The 19,878-nt window shown below is 38.0% G+C and overlaps 1 protein-coding gene across 2 annotated transcripts in view; it reads left to right on the forward strand.

The window, feature by feature from the left end:
* The first annotated feature begins 596 nt into the window (after positions 1 to 596).
* LOC102223121 (nuclear receptor coactivator 3) overlaps positions 597 to 19,878 on the forward strand; it is a 72,143-nt gene continuing 52,861 nt past the window's right edge. For both annotated transcript variants that reach the window (XM_023332611.1, XM_023332614.1), the window contains exon 1: positions 597 to 690. The gene's annotated coding sequence lies outside the window, so the exon portion shown is untranslated. The remainder of the gene's footprint in view (positions 691 to 19,878) is intronic.

Raw genomic sequence — 19,878 nt, forward strand, 5'->3', positions numbered from 1 at the left:
TTTATAAATAATTGATTTTGGTGATGTTAAACAGTTTTGGTGAAATGTAGAAACGCGTGAAAAATGTTCTTGCTTTCCCAGATATCCGGCTGATGTTTGATGAGTAATGGAAAAAAAATATATATAGAAAAAAGATATATGAGGGAAACATTTTGCTGTAAATGGGTGAAGAAATTAATTTCTGCTCAGGGCCTCAAACAAACCTGAGCTGGCTCTGGTAATTTGTATTCAGTCTTTATATATCCAAACAACAGAAATGCAATTTAACTTGATTTAATTTAATTTAATGAAGAAAAACTTAAGAGAGCTGATTTATAGATGTGTTCTTTAGTATATGTTCTTTGGTGAACAGATAAGACACCGAGCTATCATCCTCTCTTCAGTGGCTGACATTCGTCTGTAGGCTGCCAGACAGACGGTGCCTTTTCTGTCACCTCCTCCGCCTCCTCCTCCGGTCTGGTGGAGACTCGTCTGTAGTCCGTTTCCGTGTTGAACCAGGCAGCAGGAAACTCTCTGCTCCTCATTTCCGAACTCACTTCCCCAGAAGCCACCGCGCCTCCTCAACTTACAGACCTGGCTAAGGGCTCCGGGAGTGTTTCCCATTTAAACAAACAGTGCCGAAGATGGCGGAGAGTTAATGGTGTAAAGAAGAAATTATCGATCCGGGAGGGAGATAACGCTTTTCTCCAGGTAAGACCGCGCTGCGTGCTGGAAGACATTCAGCTAATTAAGCCGGACTTTGTTTGTGGTTTGCATGTCGACACAAGTCGGAAATGGATTGAGACGGGTCTCCAGTGGCTGTGCACACACACACGCGCGCATACACACACACACACACACACACACACACACACACACACACACACGCACACACACACACACACACACACACACACACACTGATAACTGGCCGGGCATCAGTGCGTTGCGGAGGGCACAGTGCACGGTCTCTCAGTGCATGACAGCAGGGAGATCACCCCGCTGATCTCTGCTCTGGGGTGCACGGTTGTTGTCACGTCTGTGTGACAGTCGGGGCTGCAAAACGAGTCGATGTGCAGCTTTTAATCAACTTAACTTGGCGGATCAAGCGGCTCCGTTTACGCGCAAGCTGCTGCTGGATCACAGTTGGGTTTCCAACATAGAGCTCAGGGAACACGGGGAAGTTTTTTTTTCTGTTTAGGAGGAACAGCTCACACTTTTTTTTTTAACATGGTTTCTGCACAGTTCAACACAGCGCATGGTTATATTCTAATCGTTTGGTCTCAAAGACTGGACAGTCACACCTGAACACACCTCTGTCGTAACTTAAAGGAATTGAAACGCTGTTAATTTTTACTTGTATGCACCATGTTTGCCCAAAGATTGCCCTGCTGTTTTTACAGCTTTATTCCCGTGCATGGATGCAGGCGATGCTGACTGCTCTCGCTCGGACTGTATGGTATAAGAGCGGAGAGAAAAAAGTGCAGCGGCTCTGTGATGTGTCGTAACTGTGCACTGAATAACCGATGCATTGTCTTTAAATGTGTGTGTGTGTGTGTGTGTGTGTGTGTGTGTGTGTGTGTGTGTGTGTGTGTGTGTGTGTGTGTAGCGGAAGAAAGAGGGATTTGGCAGTTTCTGCTCGCTGTTATAAAATGTGCCCGTGTAGGTCTGCAGGGGGCAGCAGCGTGGCCCTGTGCGCTCCCGCTGCTCTGCGCCTCGTAAGGTTCAAGGTTTGATCCCTGACACAGCCAGGCATGTGTTGCTGTGAGTAAGTCTGTGTGCGCACACATGCAGGGGGAAAAAAAGCCACCGTGTCCTTGAGCGTGACACCAGATCTTTACTACAGCACAGGTTTTCCGGGGATAATAGCAGTCTTCTTTTCAGTGTGTGTGCAAACACAGGTTGAATGGATGCAAGGCTGATGTGTGGACTTCAGGTGAGAGACAAGAGCTTGAGGTAATTGCAGTGAAATCCGTGAATAAGTTTAATAAGTCTGTTTAAGATTTTACTATCAGAACAAATAATTTGGAGCTGCGTCCAAATTTTCAGTACTGTCAATGCTTTCCTCATTTGTCACTTCATTTGAGCCCATCTCTGCTTTCTTTGTTCGATCACATTCTTCTGTTTCTTGCATCTTCGCAAGTGTGCACACCCATGATTTTTCACCTTATCATGCAAACCCCCGCAGTAAAATTAAATGACTTGTGCAACATTAATGAAAAACATCATCCCCCCTTTTCTTTAGATAACATCTGACTCGAAATGTGAAACAAATTTACTGGATAATTTCTTGCCATTTACCCTCACTAAATACATGTGAAAGAAAACCGTTCAGTTAGAAAACACTTTTAAATTAACTTTCAATTGTCCAAAAATGTCTTGATATATTTGGCCAAGACAAATGGTTGTAGGATTTAATAAGCTTTTGCTTCTTCCTATTTCTTTTCAAACTGGATATGAAACTTTTGTTTGTTTTCTTATTTATTTTATTTTTCCTCTAACATCTTCCTTGTTAAAAACGAATAAGGACTTATTTCATTTCTTGCTATGATGATTTATGTAGACTCAAAATTAAGTACTTTAAAATCTGAATGTTTAGGGTAATGTGTCCCCCTCCATTTATAAGTAAATCTGGGGAAAGTTATAACAAAACAAACATTTTAAATTTGTCAAAAGTTTCTTGATTATTCTGCAAGTGGTCAAAATTAGTGTCAGTTAATTACCTTGCTAAATTAATGCTGCAAAAATAACATAAAATTTATTACTATTTACAACATTGTATGAAATCTATGTATTACTATTTTAAAATCTACTTATAAGTAAAACAAACACCTGATAAATCTAGGCATTCTGCTTTACTTTGCACTCCACGTCTGTCCATATTTTTAGCAACCAGAAAAATTTCCAAATACTCTACCCTAATTTTTCTTTGTCGTAAGCAAGAAAATCCACAGGAATTCTGTTTCAGCCAGCTGATTGACACTGTGCAGCAACATGTGGGGAGAGGCAGTTCTACTGTATGCTCCATGGAATGAGATAACTCTCATTTCACTCTATTATTTTCTTAAAGCATGAGGATAACTTTTTTTTTTGGCTTTGAAACCAAGTTTTCTGTCACACCAGGATAATTTGGGCGACTCGGTTTGACTGTTTGACAAAATAAATTACATCTTCACTTGGTTTGATTCACTTTAGCATAACATTTTTAACCATTTCAAACATTAACTTCAGCTGCTGGGTTGACACAATATTGCAACAAGCTGCCTAGTATTAACAGCAGGTGAGTATGGCAAGACATTATTAGATTTAGTCAAAAATGTGACATAATTTTTTCTTTGGAAGGATAACGTTTGACATCGATGAAATGTTTATTGTTAATAAAAAGAATATCATCATGGATATCCATTTCTTTTTACCAGGAAGAGATGATAATAATAATAATAATTATTATTATTAACAGTTATTTAAAAATTGTAATATATTTTGTTCAAGATCCACCCTGGTTGTTGGATGTTAAAATGTTTTGCCTCATATGAGACAGAAATCTATAATCATTACTGTTTATATATAAGATTAATGCAGCAGTACAGAGAAAAAGAGTTTGCTTGTTTTGTCTGCATCAGATTTCTGATGGGCTTCCACTCCTGTCCAAAAGAAGAGGTGATTCAAAGTTGACCAAACATGAGTGTAAAAATCCCAAACTTAGGTTTACCTTCATATCTGCAACCGGTCTATGTCTAGTTAGAAGATCCAAGACTGTAATGCAGACATTGACTTCTTCTGTTTGTGATTATGAACCTAGATTTAAGGCATTTGAAGAGATTAGTCAGTGAAACTGCGGTGGAGATAATTTTATACACAGAGTTATTCATTTAGAAAAATGATGACAGTAGTCCCTGCCTGCAGTCCTTGCTGCCTGTTTTGCAAATCACTCCAGGCAGTTTTTTATCAGTCACAATGACATTGGGTTAAATTTAACTTTCACATATTTTGCCACCCTTCTTCTGGGTAAGTTTAGTGTTGCTCCTTTGATTTAAAAACGATACATTAATAATCAACAATACTAGTCGAAGCCACAGCATCGTGCTCTTCACCGACTTACTGTCAGTTTTGCTGCTCTGCACACTCGCCTACAGCCCGGTCGCAAGGCCTTGAGGCTGGGTTGTGGAAACCGTGTGAGGGGTTTTCCTAAGTGGATGAAAGGACGGTGGTATTGATGATGTGGAGGAGGGTGACAGTGATGCATTATGTTTGGTGAATCGGGGTGGGGGAGAGAGGGACAAAGCTGAACTGGGGATGCTGGTGTCTGGGTCAGGCTCCGGGGCTCTGGAGATAGAACCTCATACACCAGCAGGGTTGGTCTGGGTGTGTGTATTGGTATGAGAAAGAGGGAGAATGTTTAAAATGCTGGGAAGAGATGGATCAGGCAGGGCATCCTGCTGGATATCAGCCTGGCAGTTTTATCCTTTGTGCCCATCCTGGTTGATCTTGTTTCTCAAATCTTTGTCACCTCTCTTGTGGAATCAGGAAGTTTATGGGATCAGATGGTTTGCATTCTTTGCTGTGTAGACTTCTCCTCTCACTGTTCCCGGAATCCCCTTGAATGCAGCACAGTGAGCGGATCTGTTGTGCTGTTGTTATAGAGACCTCTTTCTCCATGTCAGGAAATGTTAAATAGGGAAATAATCTTCAGCAGGTTTCCCAGATTTCAAGCATCTCTACTCGAGACGCTCACACCTTTTTCTATTCTATATATTTTTTAAATAGCATTAAAATACCACATTTTATTGTGTAACTTGATATTACAGGAAGTATTACAGTTAGGACTGCAAGTGCAGCTAACAATTATTTTAGTAATCGTTTAAGCTGTTGATGATTTTGACGATTAGTCAGATAAAAAAAACTGGCAGATTTCCACAAACCTTTTTCATACAATGTTAGAAATAATTAAGGAATGCAAATAAACAAATAATTCATTTCTTTTTAAATAAGAAAATAAACATTATACTGCCTAAAATGCAATTACAGCATTCCTTTAATGAGCGCCTGATCATTTGTAGCAAAAGATGCATTGCAGCTAAAACATGCTTCTAACATCAACATGTGAAAAGCTCAGCTCTTTCTGCTCCACATCATTACAGTACAGGACTGATCTGTTGAGTCTTTTTTAGATTAACCAATGAATAATTAGATATCAAAAGGTGCTTGATGGGAGATTATTTTTCTTTTACAGAATTTGAACCAGGTGCAGGTAATGCTGTGCCACTTGATGTGTTCTGGGTACAGTATATTTACAGAAAAAGTTTTTGTTATTTTAAATGGAAAATGCTTGTATTTTTATGCAGTTTTTGCTCTGAGTATGTTGTTCTTTTTTGAGTCTATATACTCCAGTTAACAATTAATTAATTCCTAGATTAGTTGACTCTTATTTCCAGAATTGATTCATCACAATTAATTGTTTCCTAACAGCAATAGATGAGAAACCGAGCCACCATTAAGTCCAACAAACAGGAAAATTTGTGACTTGACTTGGACTCAAGGTCTGGGACTTGAGCTTTGCAAATTAAGGTGAAAATTAGCTGGTTAGTTGTGTGATAAACTGAACTTCATTTTAAAAATATGGGAACTGGATAGTGAATAATGGAAATACTTTGTGCTGCAAATATGCCATAGAAAAAGAAACAGTTATTTCATGTTTATTTTCTTTTTTTTTTCAAATCTAAGCATTTCTTATGGGTCATGTTTTTCCAACATTTAAATCCACTTTTGTAATTTTCAAAAACCAAAACAAAAACATACTAGATGAATTTAGTTTCCTGAAACAAAAGCATGTTCCAGAGTACTTGAGTTCTATGCTGCTGTTCTATGAATGTGCTTTCTAAAAGGCATAAAACTTGGAGCCTGAATGACTCACAGTAGAGGAGGAAAGGTCTTATCACTTCAGACTGAGATTATCCTTATTCCAAAAAATTACTGAGGAGCATTATTTTAAATCCCCATTACAGCCACGCACAGCTGCGGCTGCAACATGTGGTGGCTTTTCTCAGAGAGAGTTTGGGAGAAAAATCAGGATGTAGAAAAATATGTAAACAAAAAATATGAAGGAATCTCAAATTTTGTAACAAGTTTTATAACAAGGCAATGACCTGGAGTTTAACCTCCAGTTATAATCTGATGTTTTTGTTATTCAGCTGCTATTAGCTCAAATGTTTGATAAAGTTTGAGGCTTCTTTCCGGAGCTTGAAGCTAAAATGTGAAGTGGCACATTTTCCTGCTGCTCTACTGAAGGTTGGCAGGCGGCTTAATGTGTAAGTTGAGTTTGTATTTACCACCCAAATCATCTCTTTTTTTCTTTTTGCTTTCTTGCTCACTTCTTATAAACATCTCTTGTCTATAAAATTGCTTTAATTTGTCCTCGCCTGAATTGTTTTTAATTTATCAACTAGAAGAGACGGAAGTGTCTCTTGAAATGCTAAATATTTAAATCTATTGTTTATTTTTTATGATATGACAGATTTTTCCTCCATAGCTGGAGCTTTCTAAATATTTATACAATAATACTTTGTAATTTCTGTCCCTGTTACATGCATAATGCTGCTGCTTATATTATGAGTAGTTTAAGTCACATTGCAGCCCTGTGTTAGTTAGAGTCGGAGCTCCAGCTGCTGAACGAGAACCTGTTGGCCTGTTTGAGTGAAGACAACACAGGAAGTGATGATAGTCTCACACAAACACCGTTTCTCAGCAAGGCTAATATTTTTCTTTCATCTGTAATCTATGATGATTAAAAAAAAAAACTCTGAAAAGTATGAGTCAATGCGAATATATGAAAAAAAAAAGAAAATTAATAAGTGGATCATGATCCTAGCTTCTCTAATGTGTTGTATACTGTACAACCATTTTACTTAGCCTCTTCTCAAAATGGGAAAGACAAGAGAACATGCAATTCAAGTAAGGCAGATGTATATTAATCTTTCCAAAGTAGTACATTAATGAGACTAAGTGAATTGCAGCGCAATTTCCAGTGTCAGATTATGCTACTGCATAAAAGACGGTTCTTTTTAATAATGCAGTTTTATATGAGACGTCATTAGGTTTGGAGGATGTTTTCCAAAGGCATAAAGGCACAAGAGGGTGTTAAATATTTATATTTATGTGCATAGTAGTACACAATCAGCAGCATATTTTTTTTTTTGTGAAGTGGTAGGTACTGGTTTTGTTCAATTGTATGTGCGGAAAAGAGTTTTCATACAACGTCCTAAAATATCTAAACTTTTACAGTCTCGAAGTAATGAAGCGTGCGATGTTTTAAAGGAGATTATAAATTCATCGTCTTATTTGGTTAGAAAAGAAAGAGGTCAGCTTGTGTTAAATGAAATGATAAAACCATAAACACTAGTGAATTCCTGCACGTTAAATGTGAAGCCTGTGAACTACTAGTGGCTTACCCTCCATTCTCCCAAATAGGAAATATAAAAAGCATATGTAAATATGGGATATGCCCTCTCCATGAACTCCTGCTTGGTTTGTCCCTGCGGGTGTATTGTAGAAACATGGTGGCTGATATGAAGGTGATATCAGGCTTCCAATACAGGGTTTGCCAACATGTTGATTGTAATTATCCACTCGATCTTTAAAACCTTCCTGTTGGGCTGCAGAGACACTTGGAAGACTAAGTGCACAGATGCATTGTGACTAATGCTCCATTTGGCAGCACCTCTCTCTCACCTGTGTTCTTCTTGTGTCTATGGTCAGATTTTGCAGCTGGATCCTCTCAATAACTTGTTTTCCTCATATACAGATAATTGGTGACTTTCGCTGGCAATGAGCTTTCTCAGATTTATTTTACTGTTTGAGAGTAGAAACCAAAAATATGTGAATGTGAGCAGCCTTCATGGGAACTTGGCTGGATTAAGACACAAGGTGGGCAATCAGAGGCAAACAACTTGAGAATGCTTGAGTTGATGGACCATAAAAATAAAAATTGTACCAGTATGTTCAATGTTGAAGATATTTTCGGGTTGTTTTTAGCTGGTAGCTAATTTTAAGCAATGACATGCAATATTTTTCCTTGCCAAGTTGTATTAGATCAATGAATCCTATATTCAGGGTTAAAAATAAAGCACACTATTTTTCAAATTACTGGATTTTAATAAATTAATAAAATATTTTGTTTTTTTTCCATCTATCTTTTAAAATGTTTTGTTCTAGAACAAATGACTCAGACAACGAGCCGTTTCTCCCTCTAGTGCTAGACACGCACATTTGTTTTAGTTACTTTTACCCAGAATGCCATGCACTATAGTCCACTTTCTGCTTTTGGAGTGATCTTCAGTCCACTTGGGATTTAGATATGCATTCAAACCGCACTAGAGTTCACTCCAACCAAGCCAAAGTCTAGGTTTATAAGAGAACCAGAGTTCGGTCCACATCAGAGTTTAATTGTCCGTAATTCTCCCCTATAAAACTGGACTTTACAGGCAAACAAGCTATAGTTTGCAATAACGGTCTTAGGGTGGATTCTGCTTGGTCCACTTTAATCAGAGTTAAAATTGTCTTCTATGACTTTGTATTTTTGTGTTTTTATGATGTGAAACTCTTTGAACTGCCTTGTTGCTGAAATGCGCTATACCATTTAATTGGTTAAATTACCTTTACCATCATATTAGCAATTAGCATGACCAGCATTACAAAAATAGCAATCATCTTTTTGTATATTCTTGCATTGACTATATTTTATCTTGTAGAAAGCTTCAAGCCTAATATTTCATCTTGGAATGTTTTTCTGTTGAAGGCTAAACTAACCGAGTTTAAAATAACTTTCAAAATCATTTAGAGACAGGTCTTTTTGATTGTAAAATGGTTAATAACAAATCGGCATCAAAACCTGAAAGAAAGAGATCCTTATTCAGATAATGAGGACAAACAACCAAAAACTCAGATGAAATATCTCATCTGGTTAATCTTTTTGTTCATTCAAGGAAGAAAAGCGTGCTAAATTTAGTTGATACCATTTATTTTGTCAGATTAAGCATTGAATGAAGTTTAAGGGGGAGGAGGCAGAAAAGATTAACTAAGTATTAAGGAAAGTTGGGGGGGGGGGTGAGAGGAGGCAAAAGGAGATGTGTGGGTTGAGCTGATGGGCTGTCAGAATCGTGCAGTGCATCCTCACTTTCTATTTCCTTTCTTTCTCCAAGAATGCCTCAGTGCAGCTCATGTCCTCTGCCGCCTTTTTTTTTCTTTCCGAGAGCTATTTCCTCTGTGAGAGGAATGTCAAGTGCCCATCTCAATGCGCTTTTTTCTGTTTCGTTTTGTTTTGTAACTTGTGGCTCACTCTTGATTTCTGGCTCTTTCTCTTTACCTCTGTCTTTGTCCTCTCAACTTGTCAGGGATTATTATTATTTTTTCCCTCCGCCTCACAGTCAGCTGGTTGCCAGGACTGCACATGGCCAACTCGCATCAATTAACACAATTAGCTCATGTAAAACAAGCTAAATTGTCACAGAAAGAGAAAAGCAGCTTGTAGTGCAGTTCCATGAGAGTCTATAAAGATTTGAGAGATAAAGGCGGTGATGAAGACAGAGGAGTAAAAAAAAAAGAAGGAGGGGGGAGGAGACGGAGAGAGTCGCTTTATTAACATCGTGGCACCCGCTAAAATTCAGGGAGTGCTGTTGCATCCAGCTGTTACTGGCTGCGCGAGGCTTCGTTGCCATGGCAACACAGCCCTGCGCGACTGCTCAAGGTCGTTCATCCAACTCTGAACCGAGCAGCAGCGCGCCACACATCGGATGTGCACTGAGAGAGAGGCAGGGAGGAAAACAGACGGGTAACTTCAAAGTGACCAATCAAAAGCACTCCAGTGACGGCGTGGTCAGTGGAACAATCTCAGATGTCCCTTCATCTGCCCTCTGACACTCTCACAGGCACCCACGCACGCACACACACTACACACACATTTACAGACACACAGAGATAGACCAGTACTTTCCTACATGAAGGAACAAATAACAACAATAACAATCGAACAAAAGAATCCCTGCCAGTCTTGAGACCGGTAGATTCTCCTTCCAGCTGATACAATATTTAGCTGGTCAGTGGGAGACGGAGGGATTCACTGGCTGGAAAAGATGTGAGCAGCAGTGCTTTTCTCTGTCTCTTCCTGTTTCTCATGGTGCATTGCTGTGAGGCTACCTGGGGCTTCTTCCACCTCCTCTCCTCTCTTCCACAGACAAATCTGCAGGAGCATCTCCTGGGAGTTTGTTGGCGCGGCAGCTGCACACATTGTACCCTGAAAGCTTTTCTACAGTCTCTTTGTAAAGATCTTACACAATTATTACACGTAATACAGTGTGACCTCTGTGAGAGTGGTATTTTCAGCTTAATACCGCTGCTAACATGACATGCCTATACTGGTAATACTGGTATTTTCATGCTTTCAGAGTACGATGCTAGGCTACTGAAAACTGGTGCAATCAGGTCAATTTATTTAATTTAGTTATTAGTATTGAATTAAAATGAAAACTACAATGTTTACTTTCTTCTCTAAATGTTGTTAGACTAGCTAATGATTGGGCAACAAATTACTAATATATATTGCAACATGATCAATATGAAATAAGTCATAATTTCACTGAACTCCAATCCAGAGCCACACAGCATTCTGGGAGTTGTAGGCAGAGAAAAGACTTCAGCTGCTCAGTCAGTCAGGTTGGTGGCAGCGACATGCTCGCTCTTTGGTTACCTAGCAACAGCCTGTTGACTAAGTTGCGCAGCAGCAGTTTCATGTTTTACCTCATAGCTGCTCAAATGTAAAAATAATGGTGTGAAGGAAGAAAATGAGAAGAAAAACTCAAGAGAAAAGTGTTGATAAAACAGGAAAGGTCACCAATTTGGCAGTATTTCAGATATTTAAAACAAAATTCTAATCAATAATTTTCTATATCAACTAACGTGAAAATATCTTGATTCATTTTTCAGCCATGTCATCCAGTCATATGATAGCTATTTGTCTGTTACAGTATTGTCAGACGAGGAAAAGAAGGGGAAGAGAACATTCATATGTTCTTCTTAGTGTAAAATAATCTTTTAGATGTTTAGTGATGGAATAAAGTATCAGACTCACTACCAGCGTCCATCGTGGGTCAGGTATCGATCTATCATCTGCTCCAAACAGCATGTTGCTGAAAGTCCCAAAAACTTTTAGACGTTTTTAAAATATACATATCAGTCATGTAAATTGTTTATAAAGAAATGTTTCAAATGTGTGAATGGATGTATTTTTTAGCTTGCGAGATTAAAGTTTCAGTGTACAAGTGTGGTCTGCTGTCAAAGTCTGCTGCACATTCAAATATTTCACAGTAGAAAAGCAGAAAATAAAAGATAAATTAGCTTTAGTTTTTTCTATGAAAAATCTAGAAGTGGTGGGAGTTTTATCTCAAATTGCTGGAGTAAAAACAACTGAAAAATCTTTTTACCTCTGTACAGGATCAACAAGTAGGCTAAGTTGAACACAGCTGCTCTAGTTATTTTATTTTTTCATCCATCTGACTTGTGGCTTTAGAGGAACTGGAGATATCACCATCCTCTTGACACAAGTAAGAATTAGGAACCCAAATAATTTAATTTGAATAGTGTGAAGTCAAGTTAATTTAAATAGCACATTTTCAGAGCATCACATAATAAAATCAAAAGCACAATAAACAAACACATCAGATTGAAATATATTTGTAGCAGAAATCTGTTTTCTAATATAATTATTAGCATTCCCATACATTTTCAAACTTTTTTTATTATAAATAAACACAAAATAGAAACACAAAATTGTTTGCTATATGTCTAAATTTATCCGACATTAAACGGATAATGCCCGTTTAATGTCGGACATTATCCGACTTAATACCACTGCTAACATGGTATTAAGTTAGCAGTGGTTTTTCCCAATTAAGGTTTTTCCACCAGTTGTGACACTGCTAGGCCTGCTATTGTCTCCTCTTTAGTGGCTCTATAAAGAACAGATACAAACCACAAGTTGTTGGCACAATTCAATGCATAGCAGAGGATGGACAATATCAAAACAAAGAGCTAAAATGAGACAGCTCATTTTATCCCAGAGTTAATATGGCCTTTTGTTATTACTGAAGATTTGTGATTTCATCTGAAATTATATTAAGATAAAGTCAATTTAATTTTCATCGTTGGTCTTCATTAGCCTGTCATTAAGCTGCTGAAGGAAGTCTTTCATTCTTGTTGTCCAGCCAATAGTTGGAACTGATATTTAATGTTTTCTATTATTATAAAGTAGTTTCTTGTGGTAGTGAAAACTGAAGAAAGTTGGCACCAGTTTAATTCAATTGCATTTACAGCTTGTAATCAAGTTGTTTTGATAAAAAAAAAATTTAAAAAGTATTTTTTCCTTTGTGTGATTGAAATTGAATCTCTGAAAATAAAAAAAATAAAAAAATCACGGATGTTAAAGTCTTGGGAAGCAGATAGTTCTTTAAAAACCCAGCATGTTGTCGTCCAGATGCCATTCAATGCCGGTACTCTCTTTGCTGCCAAATATTTGACCCATTGTTTGTTTTTGAGATCTAATCTCCTGCACAGAGTGACCAATGTCACAGGGCTTGTAGAGTAAATATTCAGGAATCATCTGCGTCGTTATGATTAACTTTGAAAGGGGCAGTTTGGAAAACAAAAAAGTGTCCGTTTGTTTAATAGACAGAAAAGTACTGCTATAGACAATAATATAAAAAAAAGACTTGTCCAGATTGGTGTTTCATTGGTTAATATGGGTTAGGGTTGCTAAAATTGGGATGCAATATAACTAATCTACAATTAATGTCTTACTTCAGTAAGTAAATAAAAGAGTTGCTTCTGTTTTTGTTACTGATAAGGCATCTAAACGTTTTAAAAGTTACAGTTTTAAAAATTTCAGTAATTTTATTCTCACGGTTTAAAGTAATTAGCGAGTGTAGACAATGGATAGATGAAAAACAGATGTTATAGTCTAATTTTTAGTTTATTTCTGCATTCGGTTTAACTTTTCTGCATTAAATAAGATCAAATAGATTATGGTAAACAGTTTTAGTTAAATTTTTTGTGTTAGCACTGTAAAACTATTATCATATCCTGACAGTATGCATTCTGTTCATGCTGACTCTACCTGATTTTCCTTCAAACAGAAGCACAGTTGGATTTTTTTAACTCTTATTGGCCGATAACGTGATGCTGAAAGGCCGTTGTGTGTGAACAACTGTTTAAAAGTAAGAAAAGCACAACGTGTCTGTGAGCACCATTCAGGAGGTCGGGGATAGTTTCACGTTTCCTCTTTGCTGTAAGGTAATAGACGCTTGTTAAAGGCGTCCTTGGATGGTGTGTTTCTAACAAGAAGAGTTCTGTTTTTCTTACTCGTTTTCCATTGTAAAAAAAAAAAAAAATCTAGGCTCAGTTTATATGTTTTAAGGCTCCTCTCCTTGCTTAAACACTCGCACACGCACACATGCGCAGCATTTTATGGGGTAGGAGTTGAGGTAAATGTTACCAGCTGCAGCACAGCAAGCAAGGGGGCTTTAACTCTGCCTGAACCCAGCTGCTACATGACCGCCTCCTCAACTTAATTCACTCTGGTCCAGCCTTCCCCCTCAGCCACCACATCCCTCCATAGCCAACGCAATACATGCCAGTGTGGACTTACAAATGTTTTCATATCACTTGAACTTATTCTCAATTTTGTCACGATACAACCACAAAATTAAATTTATTTCCTTGGATTTTGTTCCATTTATGGTTTGTGATAAATCAAATTTTCTGTCCATGCATTTGTCCATCCATCGTCAAAAAGGACACAGTTATCAAAATTTGTTATGATGCAAAATCGTAACGGGGCAGTATTGTGTAACGTCCAGGCTGGCACAATCAAGTAACTATGTCAACTTCACTTGTTAAAAATGCTGTATATATCAAATACGACTTAAAAGAAATTTGACTGTGTAATTCAATGCCTTAAATTGGGCCTCTGTCTCTTTAAGAAGCTTCTGCTTTTCTGAAACTCCGCCTTCAGGAAGTCATCACAACAATGCACCTCTATTAATCCTCTGACAATGTTTTTACCAGTGTTTTAATGAGAAGTGGCTCATATAAAGAGATCAGCTGATGCACAGTTTCACCAGGAGTTTGCTCATTTCTGCTGGCTAGTCTGAAGGTGCTTAATGGGGGAGAGTGAGACTGCAGCTCTGAGGAGGAGCTGTGTCTCAAAGGCGAGGCTAGGTACAGCCAGACATTTTTCACAGATGAAAAATGTGAAAGATTAAAGAATTTCTCAAACGTGGATGAAACACTCCATGTATGTTTGTGATGACAGAATAACTTTTTAACAGGATGTAAAGCTCAAAAACGTTAATTTTACATAATACTGCCCCTTTAAATGTTGTATGCATGCGTTTTCAGTCCTGTGTAACTCCTTTACTCCCAAATAAAACCCAATGCAGCCAATTACCTTCAAAAGTCCAAAGGTTAGTAATTTAATCTCAGTAGAGACCGAGCTGTTCTGTGAAGACCTCAGAGGTTTGCTAGAGAACACACACCCTCCCAATGACCAAGGAGCACTTTGCATTAAACTTTTCCAAAGTTTAATGCAAAGTTAGATAATAAAACTGGAACTCTATAGTTTTAAACATTGCACCAAATACTGTTTAATCCATTATCTGGAAATAATGTGGCACACTTGCCAGCCAAGTAAGACATGGCTGTCTAGGTAAACTGTAAGGCTGGGTGAGCAGAAGATTAGTCATAGAAAGAACCAGCTCTGGAGGAGCTGCAGAGATCCACAGCTCAGGAGGGAAAGCTTTTATTATGATTCAGTGTGATAACAATAAAAGTGACGATAAGAACTATTTATTACTTATTTTTTAGTTAACTGTATGTCTGTGGTTGCATGGCACGGCCATCCTGACCTCAAACAAATACTGCTCCTGAAAAACATTCCCACTTGTACCACGATTCTTTAAGACACCAGTCACATAAAGAAGTGTGATTTGTATCACTAAACTGAACACAATAACTGCATTTAATCATATTTTTAAAATTATTGGTATACTCTCATTGAACAAATTGAAAAAAAAAGAAGTAAAATTAACAATCTCGTCAAAATGGACAGTTTGGGCATGTTTTAAGCATCATTAACTTGTTAAATCAAATTCTTTTAATAAGAAATTTATCATGATAAGTGATAAATTGTACAATAAATGCCGACCCCACCAATAGCAATAAATTTGCGACATATTCTGAGCTGTATAAAGACACCAACATATCTCAGTGTTCGACATGACGAGCAGCATATGACGGTGAAGAAGCAACACAAGGTCCACCACCCCACACCCTCCAACCAGGTGTGTCACCTTGGTGTGAGCCAGTGTACTGGTTGAGCAGGCTTTACTTTATTGGCTGTGTTTCCACCTCCCCTTTGAGGTCACGATATTGGTGTTGTGACGACACCTGGAGCTTGTTCATCTGTACCTCCTGTCAAGCTTAGTTTGCTGTGCACTGCAGCATTTAGCAGAAGCACTGAGCTTTCGTCACTGCTTCGTTTGACTGCATGCACACAAAGTCAAATGAGACGCAGCAGCCAAGTTTCGCCTCCTTAAAACTGTTGTGCAACAGTTATTTTTTTTTTTATTATTATTTTCTTGCTCAGCTGAAGGTCTGAATGAGGAGATCCTGATGTATTTCATCATGTGATGTGATGCGAGAGCCTGCAGGATCACGCTGCAGACAGGCTGCTGATTTTGCTGGTGTCCAGAAGTGAGCGGGGTCACTGCCATTATGCCATGTGTTTCTGCCAAGCTCAGAAGTGGAAAGAAGCTCTCCACGCAGGGGCCCCAGCTCAGGCAGGGGGAGTGTCTTCAGTCGAATCAGCTTTTCCTCTATAAAACTTAACCCCTCTCATTTTCTCTCCCTCCCTCACAAAGAGTGGTAGTAAACAGTGTACAGCTCTGTGGAGAAAATAGGCTGCAATTTGGATACTGATTTGATCCAGTGTGAACCAACAATTTTGGTTTCTTTTGCAGTTCTTGTTATTTAGCATTAATCTTTTTTTAATTTCCAAGTAAATCAGACCTTGCACTAAGCCCCACATATCAGTTCAACCATTAAGAACGATGCACCGGATGAAATATCACCTCCTGTTGTTGCCCGCTCCGGTAACCAGGGTGAGCGACTAGAATTTCAGCCACTTTCAAACATTTGTTTGGGTTGCATGAACTGGGGCGCTCCCTGAAGTACGACATGCCTTTGAGAGTTTTTACTCTTGTTGCTCTGCCAAGCACAACAATACCATCAAAATGGTGGGAAAAAAGAATTTAGAGAATGATTAAGTTTTTCCATCAGATAAAAACACTGTTGCTCCTTTCCTCAGCTGTTTGTTTACATTCATATTGACTTGTATTTGGTCATATTGTTTAAGTAACTCACTTTAATTAAAATTTGTAGCCTAAATCCTGTATGTTGCTATAAAGAATTAATTTGTAATGTGTGTTTTTAATGAACAAACTTGGAAATTATTACTGTTATTTTTTCTATCACAATTTTTGTTGCCATAATCAATCACTGTACAGCTATATTGCATTGCCTCAAGGCTGGGCAATATCAAGATATAAGGATTTCATATAATATAATTATTGATTCCTTATTTGTTTTAAATATCCAAATAATAGCCAAACTAGTGACAACCTTTCCTCAAAACCAAAAGGTTTTGTGTTCCCTTGCAATACTGTACTGATCAGTTCATGCGGCATAAATGAATACTGTAAGCCTTTCTTACGGTGGCTGCCGTACTTTCTGCTTTAATATAAGGTTATGTGAGGTCTTTCCATGAATGTTAATATCTCTTTGTGAAATATCTGAAGTTTTATATCTTTTTCTGTAGGATAGAAAGGCACCACAAATCTATGATATAAACAACTGAACATGAAAATGGCCCTTCAAACCATTCAGAATACAAACACAACAGAGACACAGTCAAAACTGACAGATGACTTATTACTACCCTCAATAATAACTCAGAACTAGTCCAAAGAGTTTGGATGTATTTTTATTTCTTTCCTACTTATGAAAAGTTTCTGTTTATACCATAGGTTTGTGGTGCCTTTCGATACTAAGGAAAAAGATATCAAATGTCAGATATTTCACAAGGAGATATTAGCTTACATAGAAAAACTACATAACCTTGTATTAAGGCAGAAAGTACGGTGGCCGCTGTAAGAAGGGCTTACAATATTCAATTATGCCGCATGAACTGATCAGTACAGTATTGCGAGCATAAAACAGCATATTCCTTCACAAGAGAATCTTTTTCGTTATTCTATTATTTTAAGGATATTTTTGTTTTAGATTTTAAATCACAGTTCAGTGGAGACAAAAGGATATTTCATGGAACATAAACAGTACTAGTCGTGGAAATAGTTAAGATGAACAACCCAGGGGAGATTGAAGGTTCAGGGTGTTTAGGTTATGGGAGATAATGGTTCAGGATAGTACTGTATAATAGAAAGATGCCTTTAAAGGCTCATCTTGGATGGGCTCTGGTAGAAAATTGAGCTTTCCCAACCAATCCCCATACCTTTATATGTCGTGATTTTATTTCATTCACTTGTTATCATTGAGCTACAGCAGTTTGAAACCTATAAACTTGACTGGAAACTACAATAGGAAATAGTTCCTGGAGTGCTGAAACAAAAGAGAAGGAGATCTACTACCAATAGATTTCAAGACCTAGGAAATAGATTTTGCTGTCTGAAAGGACCTACTGGTTGGAGTACTGACCCCTGGAAGCCATTGGGCTTTGTTTTTGTTGTATTGATTTATAGTAACTTTCTTTTAAACAAAGATGCTGTACTTTTGAAGGGGATATAGCTGAGCACTACTTACAGCACATGATGCAACAGTAAACTGACAAACGCACTTTGGAAACGTGCGCACACTTTACCGTTTGTAGAAACTGATTTTTTTTTTTACATCTCAGTGACAGGTTTCCAGTAAAGGCCTTGTGGTGAGTCTGTTTTTGGAAGAGTGATCGTTCTGGGCTATCTCATTGAAAGCTAAAAATAAAACCATTTCTAGTGCTAGACTTGGAGAAAAGGAGAGAGGTGAATGTGAGGATGGTGTAAGTAGAGTTGTGAAACTCTACTTTCTCAAACAGGGCCGGAGAAAGGGCAGAGATGAACAGAGGAAACCCAAAGGGTTAAGGCAGGAAATGACAACAAGCCATTAATAATTTACCAGCAGGGCACATCCAGTTCAACCTTTAAGTCTGGTCAGTGGTGCTCAACAGTGGGAAGGCATGCAAAATGGTTCTAGCATAAAAAGCAGAAATTAATTTGAAAAAAGAGGAAGCATCATCAAAGAAGATTGGTTTGCTGAAAGACTGAACCTGATAGAATCTGCACAGCTTTGCACTTTGAGGATTTCATAATCCTCAAAAGTTGTAGAAGTTGTAGAAAAAGCAACCTCTTTGTCATAACATTACAAATTAATATGCCATGAAGCGGCCCATGCAGGATGCAAGATCTATTTTAGATCTGATGCCATGTGTGTAAAAATACTTGCACACTTGTCAAGTGTCTTTGATCTTAATCATGTAAATAAATGTGTGCAGCCTCAGCCAAACAGAACAACTGAATTTAATAATAAAACTGGCATAAAACTTTTAAAGGCTTTTTGCATCTGGAATTTGTTTCAGCTGAGGGATTACACTTCTCAGTTTCTCTGCATACAATGTTTACTTTAGCCTGTTCGAACAGAGGCTTTGACGGACTGCCAAAAGGTCAAATACAGGAGGAGCAGTTTGGCTCTCACCACCATTTACCAGATCTTTCCTGAATGGAAATAGAAATAGTTTATATTGGCAGAATATTAACCTGAAAACTTAATCTGCTGCATAAAACATTGTTGCTCAACCGAGTTTACAACAGAGAGTATCACCACAGCGAGACCAAATGTCATCACTGAACCCCTACGCTCCAAGTTCACAATATTTTAACTGCACAACAATTTATGTTCGAGGAATTTGTTCATACAGATTCCTAAAGATGAACAGTTTGTCTTTGTATTCCCAGTTGCTTTAGGAGTATTATTGCTCCTTTTTGACATAGCATTACTCATTGATGCACACTCTCATATATTCAGCCTCGACAGCTCCAAACTAATTTGCGGCTGTTCTGCATTTAACCTTTGTCCTGACGCACTTCAGCTGCTCAGAAGAGCAGAAATATAGCCAGAGGGGTCAAAGGTGGCAGGGTCGACTTGTTGCTCTCTGACAACTGCGACAAACATTGTACTGCCGGTAGTTTTTACATTCAATTAGAGCTAAGATGCTGTGATATGTACTATTTTGTTCACAAGCTCAATTTTTCTTACAGTTTACCTAATAGCCTTTTGCACAAAAGACCAGAGGTGACAAGGTGAGGGTAAAGGGAACGGTTTTTGATTGTATTGCCTCAGGAGGGGTTGGAGTTGAAAACAGCACATGTGGCTGACACTGAGTGCTTTTTCCATTTATTGTGTAGCCTCAAATCTATGGGTATCACTGCTTGAGGTGGAGAGGTTTCAAAGTGTGACCTTTAAACTAGAGAAAGTTGGTCTGGTTTGAGAGTTTTTGTCATTATTTGACCATTTTTACCTCTGAAGGCTTTAAACATTAAGAGGAAGCTAAGAAAGAAGGACATCATCACATCAATGTCTCATTGAATGGGTTTGAAACCACTTTAGTTTCAACAGCATCCTGTTTTTTCTGTTAGATTTGACTTAGACTTTTCAGGTTTTACTTGTAAGATATTAAACAGTTAGACATTAAAAGGTGGCAAAAATCTGAAACTGTGCAAGTTACTCAACTTGCCTAGGTTATCC

Source organism: Xiphophorus maculatus, chromosome 1 (genome assembly GCF_002775205.1).
Source record: "Xiphophorus maculatus strain JP 163 A chromosome 1, X_maculatus-5.0-male, whole genome shotgun sequence".
Lineage (NCBI taxonomy): Eukaryota > Metazoa > Chordata > Actinopteri > Cyprinodontiformes > Poeciliidae > Xiphophorus > Xiphophorus maculatus.